This window comes from Dermacentor silvarum, chromosome 6 (assembly GCF_013339745.2).
Source record: "Dermacentor silvarum isolate Dsil-2018 chromosome 6, BIME_Dsil_1.4, whole genome shotgun sequence".
Taxonomy (NCBI): domain Eukaryota; kingdom Metazoa; phylum Arthropoda; class Arachnida; order Ixodida; family Ixodidae; genus Dermacentor; species Dermacentor silvarum.
The window spans coordinates 26,164,128-26,176,904 of NC_051159.1; the positions used below are offsets into that span (position 1 = coordinate 26,164,128).

A 12,777-nucleotide genomic window follows, 5' to 3' on the forward strand; every position below is an offset into this window, starting at 1 on the left:
TTAAAAAATTCCGGCGGAACTCATCTGCAATTTAGAGATCGCTTAAGTTTCACCTTTAAGAGTGACATACGATAGCATTCAAAGATCGCTGACTGCTTAACAGGCTTCCCGGCAACTGCAACTTTCTTTTTCTCCAACTTCGGCTCCGCGCGCCGCTGCCGACGAGGCGAGCGCCATCTAGATGGTACTTTTGGAAGGAACGAATGGGCGCGCGCCGCTGTGCGATTGGTAGAAATGCTGGAGAATAGGTTTGACATTCCGCGTAAGAAAAATACGCTTTCTCGTATATTCAAATTACAGTGCGACGCTATCACGTCTGCAGCTTGTGGTTAAGTCGTACTTTACAATTTTGTGACAAATTTTACTTCGAGAAATTCAGTTTTTGTTCACTAAGGCCTTTGCGCCACATGGTGGGCCTGCGGAGTCGGATGGTTCAGGGTGATTTTCTTGGCCGGGGACGCCAGCGCCAATGTCGGATTTTTTGCGACATTCGCCTTTAACACTATCGCGTTAATAGGCGAATGGCCGAACCCCGTCGTGTGTGAAGCGTCAACGGCAGACAGGCTTCTCTCTAGCTCCTGTCTGTGAACACTGCCTTCAGGCAGCACCCCAGTGAAGTCAACGCGTACGCAGTAGAACACCAGTGATTCAAGTTGGTGTCGAAGAAGTTCATTGAAGAGTCCCACATACAAAGTGGCCCATAACCAAGTTGTCATAAAAGGTTCAGTGAATAGCGGCTCGTAGTCAATGGCTCATATCTACATAGACGACCTACATTTTTACAATGCACTATCTTCGGAATCGGCTTACTAATTTGGTGACTTGATAGCCGGAAGGAAAACTAGTGTGACCATGTCGAGACAGCTATTCGCAATAAAATACTATGTTTAGTCGTAACATGGATTGTGCAAGCAGCTTGGCGAGAAGCTTGCCTGTATCCGCATCGTGGCAATGGAGACAAAGAGGACGAACTGTCTTTTTGCGGGTTTATATTCTAATGCAGGATGATGTGTTAGGTAGGGTAAAGTGCAGTGACCATACGTTACTGAGGTCTACGATTTGTCTCAATTTGAATAGAAAGAAAAAAAATAGTCAAGAAGAAACAGGTCAACCTAGACGATGTAAAGAGCAGACTAATGCAGGCTGGTGCTCGCAAACAAATATGCAGCTTCAGAACAGAAAGAAGAAAACATAGAAGTAATTGTAAGATAGACGATTAGCAGGTAACAAAAAGCACTTTATTCAGAAACGCAGCTGAGTATATAAGGAGCATTGCGGTAAGTAGGTGGGCGTGTTGCACATGCGCACTGGTTGACTTCCAGGCATGATATTGCACTGCAGTAAAGTAATGAACGAAACCGTAACTAGGCTGATCTCAGAAGCAGCAATTGAAGTGGGAGGTAAGGCACCGCGGCCAGCCAGTAGGTAGGCTTTTCCAAGTAACGAAGGGCCTAGTAAAGACGACAAAGCATGAAAGTTTCAACCTCAAGAAATCAAATAGAATTCACTAAACTGTCAAAACTGATCACCAAGGGGAAAGATTTTCGTAATTATAACGTGGGAAAGATTGAGAAAGCCGTAAAATATGGACGCTGCATGAAATCAGCGAAGATAAAACTTTGCATAGGACAAGGCAAGATATCTGCACTGAAAGATAAGCAGTTATATTAGTAATTTCGATGACATAGTAAAAGCAGCGGAAGAAGTTTATACTGACCTGTACAGTGCCCAGAGCAGCCAAGCTACTTTCCTTCGAAGCTGTGATGATCAGGATACAGAGGCTCTTCTATAACGAGTGATGAAGTTAGAAGGGTCTTGCAAGACATGAACCGGGGAAAAGCTGCTGGAGAAGATGGAATAACAATCAATTTAGTAAAAGGCGGAGGAGATATTATGTCTAAAAAGCTTGCGGTCCTTTATAGGCAATGCCTCAATTCCTAGACTGGTTTCACAAGGCCAAGAATGAACCTTAAGCTGCAAACGGCTAAATATTTTTTTTCGCGTTCAACTGCCTGATCTCTTAAATATTCCTCGTAAATTTTTGCGATAATGACGTCATCAGCACTCCGTCAGTAATATCAGATGCTTTCAAAAAAGTATTTTCAGTCCGTCTTTCTTCCCGATAACAAATTCATTCATTCCTTCTGTCGGCAATACAGTTTGCTCTGAATCAGTGACATTGACATAAAGAATTAGGGTATTAATCTTATAATAAACTTTGATACCAAGAAATGCCCCGGACCGGACGGGATACACAATGTGTTCATTGTTCGCTATTGCTTGTGGTCATCAGGATATCTTATGGTCATGTTCAACAAACCTTTATGATCTGCCACTGTTCCTTCCTCACAGAAGTTAAAGTGCTTCCGCTTTATAAATCTGGTGTTAGGCAGCTTTTGGCAAACTACAGACTGATTTCATTGACATCATCCGTGCAAAATATTGGAACACATCATTCATACACACCATGCTTTTTCGGGAATCGCATAATCTACTATCCAACATACAGCATAGGTTAAGGCACTGTTTTAGTACGACAGAGCAGTTGAGTTTACGCATGACATTTTCTTTATCCTTAATGTTGGCAACCAGGTTGACTCTATTTTTATATATTTCTCGAAACCATTTGCCACAGTAATACATTCTAAACTCCTTTCCAAACTTAACGCTGTAGCTCAGCTGGTTCATTGGATTTCAAGCTTGCTGTCCCTTCGCTCCCAGTTTGTTTCTTACAGCTCGACCAACTCTACTACTATTGATGTGGCATCTGGAGTGCCCCAAGGCTCCGTTCTTGGGCCACTGCTTTTATTAATCTGCATAAATAATTTGCCTGTTAACATCGCTTCTAACATTCGTCTTTGCGCCGACGACTGTGTTTTATATGAAGTGAATAACTGTTCTGATGATCATTACCGCCTCCCGGAGTCATTTGCTAGGTTTTGCAGTTGGTGCAATACCTGGCAAATAAACATTCATTTTGATAAAACCGTTCTTATGTCCTTCTGTAACAAATCTTCTCCTTTTCATTACTACTCCAATAAACGAGCCGTGAGTAGGGCATCTGAGTACTAGTATCTCGGTGTCATTTTTACGCATAACATGTCATAGTCAAAACAAATTGATTACATGTGTAACAAAGCACTAACAAAATTACGTTACCTGGTGTAGTGCAAGGACCTTATGAGTGTTTATGTGCGTGGACTGTTTGAGAACTCTTGAAACTTGTGAATGAAGAAAGAAGAAACAAAAGGCAAGCCAGGGGCAGCTTGCGTGCTTGGCAGCGTTCAGAAAAGGAAAAGAGGCGGGTGCCGAACGGGCAGAGAAGCACGGGACTTGGAAGATGCAGGACCAGTGCGCTGTTCCGGGAGCTCCTGCCGTGGTACCCGAGGCGGCCTTGAAGACAACGCGCCTGCCTGTCGGTGCAGACGCGGAGTGGCACCTGGTGTGAGACCGTTTGCATCAGGGCTGGCTGTTAGCTGCTCGTAGCCGCCTGTTGAAGCAGCTTCAGGCCGTGTCTAGGGCGAGGCCAAACCGAGGCCTTTGCTTTGAGGCCGCCTTTTGCTCGAGGTGCCACGTGAAGAAGCCACCCACCAGGCACCAGTTCGAGTGCTCTGGCCACGGCAATGCAGCCGTGGGCCATCGCCTGCCTCAACGAACGACCAGTGCTGTCATCCTGCCTTGGCTCGCCTCCCACGAGGGTCATCGTGCTTTGGCTCGTCTCCAACAGAAATTGTCGCGACTGCTAAGACGACCTACCACCTATCGACATTATTAGGACTGAACCCGTGAGACGTACTTGCTTTTTCCTTGAACGCTGCGCGTAGGACTTAGTGTCGATGTGTTTTCTTTAGGGACCTTCACTCTGTGTTCTCTGTTTAGTGATTGTTTTGCTTCAGTCCTATCATGTTAGATAAATTTTGGTTTACATCTGTTCGCACGTCTCTGACGTTCATTACCGTTTGTCTGCACACAGCCATACGTACCGAACAACTATTCCATCACCCCAGCGTCGTACACTATCCAACTCTCCAAAAGATGCTAAGGTACTGTTATATAAATCGCTAATCCGTCCTGCCGTTTACTACGCATCTGTCGTTTGGAACCCTTACAAACAGTGTGAGGTTAAGACTGGATGCAATTCAGAAAAAATAAGATTTATATGTCACCGTTATGATCTCGACTTCTCACCCTCTTCTGCACTTCGTCCCTTGAATTTAACCTCACTCCATTCACGTCGCCGCATCGCATCGTTAGGTTTCTTGCACAGCATTGTCAACTGTTCGGTTAGAATTTAAAAAAAAACGACTATACCAACTTGCGCCAGAGTCATCGACGAGACGACATCCAAATTTAAACTTGCTACCCTTCTTATACTTATTATTCTTAGTAAGTTTTAAGTAAATGCTCTTTATCGCTTTTGGCCCTCTTAGAAAGAGCTGTAGTTTTGCCCGAAGGAGAAGCATCGATTGCGATATGGAATTAGTAGACAGCTATAGGAAGTAAGGATAGTAGTTTTATCGGCTGTATAAAATTGTAAATATTCGCTTACTAATTAAGCAAGAACTGTCACACGCGCACAGGTAAACATGACACATCTCGCTCGATGACCGCGGAAACTCGTCAAAACTCTGGAGTCAGATTGCGCGCCAGCGGCAGTGAACAAATGGGCCTTCGCGCTGTCTATCGCTCCAAAACTAACTAGACGACGAAAGCAAAGCGCATACGAAGCTATCGGCACTCGGCGCATGCACTTTGTCCCCATCGCAGATGACTTTGAAGATGAGGCTCCCGCGGGCGCACATTTCGTCCACATCGCAGATCGCTTTCAAGATGCGGCAGCTCCGTGAGCAGCAGCCGCGGGAGCAGAACGCATCCCCCCCTCCATCGCCGTTGCCTCCTCCCCGTGCCTCGCGCGCGACAGACGCGTACTTCCGGCTGCCCTCCTCTCTTACGTGCGCGAGATTAAGCTGCAGTAGCCGGCTGACCCTCACACGCTTTCACTTGCACACAATGGCGCGCGGCGACGATTTTATCGTTGTTGGACTTAATACGGATACTCATGGCGGCGACGACGACAAAAATGCGCTTGGAGTGTCCACTTAATTGCTATCGCAATGAAAGCATAATTGGCGCAATCTCTCTCTCATCATGGCACACTTCTCATCCAAATTGTATCTTTGGGACGTATTGTAGCATCAATTGCAATATTAGCTCGTAGCAAGAGGCATTATAATGTCCAGGACTATAGTCTGCGCAAAGGATTGGAAAAGTATTCTCAACATTCTTTGAAATCTTTTATTGTAGGGTCTTCTCTAATTGGTTCGAACGGGGTTGTGGAACTATACTTGTTTCATCATCATCAGCCTATATTTTATGTCCACTGCAGGACGAAGGCCTCTCCCTGCGATCTCCAATTACCGCTGTCTTGCGCTAGCGTATTCCAACTTGCGCCTGCAAATTTCCTAACTTCATCATCCCATCTGGTTTTCTGCCGACCTCGACTGCGCTTCCCTTCTCTTGGTATCCAATCTGTAACCCTAATGGTGCACCGGTTATCCATCCTACGCATTACAAGGCCTGCCCAGCTCCATTTCTTCCGCTTAATGTCAACTAGAATATCGGCTATCCCCGTTTGTTCTCTGATGCACACCGCTATCTTCCTCTCTCTTAACGTTAGTCCTAAGATTTTTCGTTCCATCGCTCTTTGTGCAGTCCTTAACTTGTTCTCGAGCTTCTTTGTTAACCTCCAAGTTTCTGCCCCATATGTTAGCACCGGTAGAATGCAATGATTGTACACTTTTCTTTTCAACGACAGTGGTAAGCTCCCAGTCAGGATTTGTTAATGCCTGCCGTATGCACTCCAACCGAATTTTATTCTTCTGTAAATTTCTTTCTCGTGATCAGGGTCCCCTGTGAGTAATTAACCTAGATAAACGTACTCCTTTACAGACTCTAGAGGCTGACTGGCGATCCTGAATTCTTGCTCCCTTGCCAGGCTATTGAACATTATCTTTGTCTTCTGCATATTCATCTTCAACCCAATTCTTACGCTTTGTCGATTAAGGTCCTCAATCATTTGTTGGAATTCGTCTCCATTGTTGCTGAATAGGACAATGTCATCTGCAAAGCGAAGGTTGCTGAGATATTCGCCGTTGATCCTCACTCCTATAAGCCTTCCCAGTCTAAGAGCTTGAATACTTCTTCTAAGCATGCAGTGAATAGCACTGGAGAGATTGTGTCTCTTTGCCTGACCCCTTTCTTGATAGGTAACTTTCTAATTTTCTTGTGGAGAACCAAGGTAGCTGTGGAATCCTTGTAGATGTTTGCTAAGATATTCACGTATGCCTCCTGTACTCCTTGATTACGCAATGCCTCTATGACTTCTGCTATCTCTACTGAATCAAATGTCTTTTCATAACCTATGAAAGCCATGTAGAGAGGCTGATTGTACTCCACAGATTTCTCAATTACCTGATTTATGACATGGATATGATCCATCGTAGAATGTCCCTTCCTGAAGCCAGCCTTTTTATAGAATAGTAAATCAAAAATATCGGCAAATGTACTATCGGCAGTTTTCGAAACATCGGTAGTATAAAAAATGATAGTATAATGTCTAGCGAACCGATAACCAGAAGGCTAAGATTGTTACAGCCCTATGTACAGCGCGCGGTCCGACACCAGCAGATACATTTTGCCCAGATTATGTTGTGTTTGCGCGATATGCTCGTTGCCTGATCTTGCATATTGATTATACACGTCGTAGCGAAGGCGCAATTTATCTTGTTCGTACAATGGATTGCACAATAATTACGCAACTATCGATAATTCTGCATCGCTAATGCGACTTCTGCATCGCTAATGAACACAGAAAGTGTCCGAGTACCTACGCGTACGTACGAACTTTTTACTTAATTACACAGACGGTTCTTGATTGAAATTCACTGCCAAAAACGTTCTTAATTAACAATGTGATTTTGGAACTATTAACTTAATATTTTATGGATATATAACAAATTTTATACTGCAATACCATTTTGAGAATTTATTTCTAAAATGATCGATGTTTTTGTCAGTCGTATGCTAAATTTGTGCTATTCAATGTATTTTTTCTGCGATGATATCGTTGCTGTATACGCAGTTGGGATAAAGTAAATGCTGTTTTATTTCTGATTTCCATGCATCGTCAGTTCTTCGAGTGGAACGTTGCTTACATTAACGCTATGATTGGCTGGCCGCGATTCACGGATAACGCGATGATCGCCTTATAACAGTCTGTCTCTACTTTTTTTTCATCTTCTGCTGTTCTGATATGTTGTGCTCTACACTATAAAATAAAATGTAGGAAGTGCAAAATATTTTGCTTAGTTTCGACCTAAAGGAACTAGCTAAGTTTATTTATTTAGTTAGCATTGGTTCAGACACTGTGAAGGTCTTGGATGGCAAGGATAAATGCAGAACATTGTCTGACTGAGTCTTTGTCACCCGTACATTGCTGAACAGTGAGGTAGCACAGCATAAAATTTAGTATACATGTATATCGTTATGAGCCATGCATCTATGCACCAGACGAAATAGAAGTGGCATGGCAGACGTGAAAGAGGACGAGCTGTATCCCGACGAGCTGTATCACGGAACATCGAAGCGGACATCTTCTGCGCCATACGATCATGTCGATTGAGAGGCACGTTGACTCAGCCTCGGCTACCGCAACATCGGTAGTCCTGGCCCAGCTCCGAGACCCTGGTACCTTCTCCGGTACGGACGCCATTGACGTTGAAGACTGGTTAACGGAATACGAGCGAACCACCAAGAACAACCGGTGGGACCCAACCATCATGCTGGCTAACGTGAAAACTACCTCAAAGGAACGGCCCGTTTTCGGAGGATGAATTGACTAGTTGGGACACCTGAATGGTACAAACTGCAGGAACTCTTCGGGAAGCCAGTCGGGCGCTAGCGAGCCGCCAAGAAGGGCTTTCGTGCCGGGCACAAACATCAACTGAACCATATGTCGTGTACATTCAGGACGTGTTAGCTCTGTGTCGGCGGGTTGACGACAAAATGCGGGAACCTGACAGTCAGCCACATACCTAAAGGCATCACCTACGACTCCTTCAATTTACTGATTTATAAGGACTACACTACCGTTGACATCATAAAGGAGTGCTGACGCTTTGAGGAAGCGAAGAGTCGTCGTGTCACGCAACAATTCGTGCTGCTTCCTAACATTGCCAGTAACTCAACGTGTGAGGACGTCCAGCCACCTGGCGTGAGATTGGGGCGCGTCTTCACGTGTTTCCCAGACCTGTTCTTACGACCCCCGCCCGCCTATATCGTTGATCCAAGCCGTCGTACGCGAAGATGTGGCGAACGCAAACATTCATCCCACCTGTGCCGTAAGTCGCCCTGCGGTCGGCGATTTCTTTCGACCTCCTAGGCCCACAGTCGAGCTATTCCGGATACCGCGATCCAAACCAGTGGCGCACGCGGGACGACAGGCCAATATGCTTCAACTGCAATGGGATAGCCATATTTCCTGCTATTGTCGCTATCGCCGGCCTGTCGTCACCTCGTCCCGCGTGCACTTACCGCCCGGAAGACAGTATGTGCTCTCTGTTTCGTGCTCGCGATGACTTGCCGCACCCAGATGTTCCTGCCCCGACTCCACGCTACGACAGCTCGCAATCCACTCAGAACCAGCATTCGCACTCTCCGCTCTCCGTCGCTCGCCGTCGCCATACTCTCGTCGTCCATCTTCGCAAAACTGACCAGTGCAGCTCCCAGAGGTGATGCTGCATGGCCCAACCGACCCGGAAATTTTCTGGCCCTGGCTACCCGACAAAAGCTTTTGGACGTAGGTTACGGCGTGCCTGTTTCGGCGCTCATATATACACTGGGGCACAACTACCTGTAATTAGCGCTCACCTTGTCATTTCTGCAAGGTTCTTACGCGCGCCACGTCGCCCGTCGTTCACGTGGGCGACAGCGGTACACGTTGCGTAGTTGGCATGTACGCTGCGCGTGTGAGCTTCACTGGCCATTAGACGTCAGTTCTATTCAGTTCTGCAGTTCTGACGTCATCCTCGGCCATGACTTCCTGAGCAACCATTCTGCCTCATTGACTGCTCATCTGGCCTGCTACAGTTGGAACTAGAGCACTGCACGGGCTCGGGCTTACCCGGAAGCCCGGCCCGGCCCGTGGGCCGGGCCGCGCCGGGTAGAGCAGATTTTTTTGGCGGGCACCGGGCTGGGCTCGGGCACGGCGTGTGCTTTTTGACGCGGGCCCGGGCCGGGCTCGGGCCGGTTTCGAGCCGGGCTCGGGTTTAAGGTAACGGGGTGGCGGGCCGGGCCGGGCGGGTAACTTAGATTATTTCCGGGCCCGGGATAGGTCCGGGTCTCGCCATAAGTTTTGATCGGGCTCGAGCGGGCAGCCCAATGTAAAAACGGGCCCGGGCTGGGCCCGGGCTGAAAAAATCGGCCCGTGCAGTGCTCTAGTTGGAACTCCCTTTACCTGAACTCAACACTGCGTCGTCACCGCGTTTATGTGTAGTCGGGTTTGTTCGTCTGCGACGAGCTACCCCGACGTATGCCAGGTTGACCTCAGAGCCCCCTGTTTGTGACAGTGACTAGGTGATCTTCCCTTCTCTAGACGCTCCTTTGACGTGGTTTGTTGCGCTCCCTCACTCTGGTGTGACTGTCGCGTAGAAATGGGCGTGTATAGCGATTCTTTGGACGCATCCCACAATTTATTCCCGAATGCATCTCGTTGGGAAGCATATCACCTTTAGGTGCACATGACCCTCTGGCTCCGACTATCGATGTACCACAGTTGTTACCGGGAAGCCCGGATAAAAGTACGACGCTGGACGACCATATTGCCCCTGATCTGTCCCTTCTCAGTCCGAAGATCTTCGCCGCTTGTTATCATTCTTTCGCGATGTTTTTTTTTTTATTTTTGTCGCCCCATCTTGGCCAGACATTACTCGTAACCCATAGCATCAATACTGGGGATGCTAGGCCCGTACTTAGGCACCCTTACCGAGTGTCTGCGTCCGGACGCCGTGTCATTCAATCCGAAGTTGAGAAAATGCTGCCTAAGGACATCATTCAACTATATGCGAGTGCTTGGGCGTCGCCCGTGGTGCTTGTCAGAAAAAAGAAAAACCCCTGTCCGTTCTGTATCGACTATCGGCAACTGAACAAGATGACTAAACCCACGTGTCATTTTGAGTGACCGCGGCACGATCTTTCTGTCTAAACTTCTCGTCGATGTTCTCGGTGCGTCTAAGACCATAAAACTACTTCCAGCTACCACCTTCAAAGTAATGGACTCACAGAGCACTTTTATCGCATGCTGTCCGACATGATATCAATGTACATCAACCCTGACCACACCAATTCGCCGCGAACTGCTCTACTCTTTCCATGGCGCAAGGTACTTTTCTCCCATAGATCTTCAGTCTGGCTATTCACAAATTGCCGTTCACGAGCGTTTACGTAGCATGTGCGTGAAACGTCGAGGTGACCTGCTGTTCGCCCATCACTGGCTAGGCATGTCCCGCCCGTTGCGCCGTTACGTCGCCTCTTGTGACCTTTCTCAGCACCGGAAAAAGCCATCGATCCCGCGTGCTGGCCATCTTCAGCCTTTCGATGTTCCATGTGAGCCGTTTCATTGCGTTGGCCTCGAATTACTTGGTCCACTTCTTCTTCACGAGACAAACGTGTCGCAGTTACTACAGCCTATGCGTCGCGATTAACGATCACCCGTGCTCTTTCCACAAGCTGCGCCACCGACGTTGCGCAAGTAGTATTGTTACATAAATATTGTATATAAACCCTTTCAGACATGTCCCCGTAACAATATCAATAGCATGGTATACACATGCTTGTAATACATAATAAACATACGTGCATGAAATACCTGTATGATTGAAAAGTTTCTAAGTAGGAACAGTTTTGGTCCAACAGGTGTTATTGCCTTCAACAGCTATTACTACCGTATGCTAGCTGGTGTTTACCTTCATGCCTTCGACATCTGTTGATTAATTGAACTGTTAGCTGCCATGGTACTCTCATTACCGTCATGATAATTTTCTCGTTAAGCAATTGTCCACGTGGCGGGGTTAACGTAACTAGGAACTTTATTATTTTATTATTTACTTATAACATACTGCCGACCACAAATCTGTCCTTGCAGGAAGGGCACTCAAGCGTACAAGGCAAATAAGTTTAAAAGGTAAAAAAAAGACAAAGAAACCAGGCAAGCAGTACAAAAATGCGCAAATATACAAATGTAAACACACTACAATAAATACAAATGAATACACAGAGAACATATGAGCAACGCACTTCATTAAGAAGGTTTCAATACATCGTGGGTCTGGAGTTCCACTCAGACACTGTTCTGGGAAGAAAGAAATTTGTATGTATTTGTCCTGGCGAAATGTGGGGTTATTGCATATGTGTGATCGTGACGGGTACGTCTAGTGGACAAAGGGGTCACGTATACTGCGGGGTCTAAGTATAATTCATTATTAGTTGCTTTAGGAAATTCAGGCGAAGCTCCTGCCTCCACGTTTGAGGAGGGGGTTGTCATTTGCCATAATTAGCTGTGTGGGAGAATCGGTGTGCTTAAACCTAGAATAAATAAAACGAACAGCCTTTCTCTGAATTCTCTCCATGATTTTAATGATATATTTAGTGCATGAATCCCATGTGATGCAAGCGTACTCTAGTTTAGGTCTGATGAAAGTCAAATAAATTAATTTAACGCTGATAGGTGAACTTCTGTTTGTGCTTTAAGAAGCAAAGTTTATGGAAGGCAGAACAACAAATATTGCTAATACGTAAATTCCAGGAACGGTTATTAGCAAATGTTACGCCTATAGTCGGATACAACTTTAGAAGACAGCGGCATTTGCTCCTCAAAGGCGGATGCACACGAGCTGGCACCAATAGGCGCGCACTTCAGGTGACGTCATGAGCCGGACGGCCGGTGTCCCCGCCGACGGAAAACATGCCTAACATGGCCGCCCTCGCTTCGATCTGGGCCGAGTCGCGTCAGCTCTGTGCGTCTCCCTTCGTCAGAGTGAATTCGAATTGTTTGTGGTGGTCTGTCATGCCGGAAATATTATTGTGAGCTTACGATGCACAATTTGTGCCGCGTGCGTTTGTTCTGAGCCTTGAGCCGGCGAAGAAAGATTGCAGCGAGAGAATAAAACATTTATTATTGAAAATTAATAGCCGTTTTGTGGTCGGACCTCCTAGTCCGGAAGACCATTGGCTTTTGCCGCCGTCCGGGCTCGGTTGACCAGGGCTTGTTGCTGTTCTGGGTCCGAGCTAGACAGGGTCGCCTCCCACTCGACTGTCGTCGGATTATGTTTGGCAGATATTTGCGGATCGGGGACATCTCGCAGTCAGCTGAAGTAGCTGCTGTAGGGGTTCTCTGGGGACACTTATTTCTTTGTATTTCCTGTCGAAGGCGGGAAATTTCCTGCTGCTGTTGTGCGACTAGCTGTTGCAATTGGGCTAGCGTTCGATTTTGATGCTCAATAGTGCTTTGAAGCTGTGCGATTATCGGCGATTCGGTATTGCGAGAGCTATTTTGAGTGCGAGGGGAGGCGACCACTGATGCCCAGCTCACCTGAGGTCCCGTTAACTTGAGGACCGGTGGCGTGGATGTCGTCTGGCCCTGCCGGGTGTGCTGCTGAGCTGGTCGGCGCCCACTGGACCGTGACCGTGACCGGCGCCCCTTGGACTGCAGCGAACATCGAT

At 46.9% G+C, this 12,777-nt stretch overlaps 1 protein-coding gene across 1 annotated transcript in view; it reads left to right on the plus strand.

The window, feature by feature from the left end:
• The window catches only part of LOC119455336 (kinesin-like protein KIF2A), an 85,978-nt gene that overhangs the window by 18,123 nt on the left and 55,078 nt on the right, over positions 1–12,777 (plus strand). The window lies entirely within an intron of this gene.